Source organism: Nannospalax galili, unplaced genomic scaffold (assembly GCF_000622305.1).
Source record: "Nannospalax galili isolate Female #2095 unplaced genomic scaffold, S.galili_v1.0 scaffold281, whole genome shotgun sequence".
NCBI classification, from domain to species: Eukaryota; Metazoa; Chordata; class Mammalia; order Rodentia; family Spalacidae; genus Nannospalax; species Nannospalax galili.
Window position 1 is genome coordinate 3,211,866 of NW_008349068.1, and position 379 is coordinate 3,212,244.

Sequence of the window (379 nt, forward strand, 5' to 3'; positions counted from 1 at the left end):
TATGCTCAAAGTCCTAGAGGGAATTGGGCTGGCGGGAACATATCTCAACATAATTAAATCCATATATGACAAACCCACAGCCAACATCATTCTAAATGGAGAAAACCTGGAAGCATTCCCATTGAATTTAGGAAACATACAAACAAAGGCTGTCCACTATCACCACTCCTCTTTAACATAGTGCTTGAAACTCTTTCAAGAGCAATAAGACAAGAGCAGGAAATTAAAGGAGTAATAATTGGAAGAGATCAAATTATCCCCTTTTGCAGATGATATGATATTTTATCGAAGAGATGCCAAAAATTCCACCAGAAAACTCCTAGAAATTATTAACACATTCAGTAAAGTGGCAGGTTACAAAATTAACCTACAAAAGTCT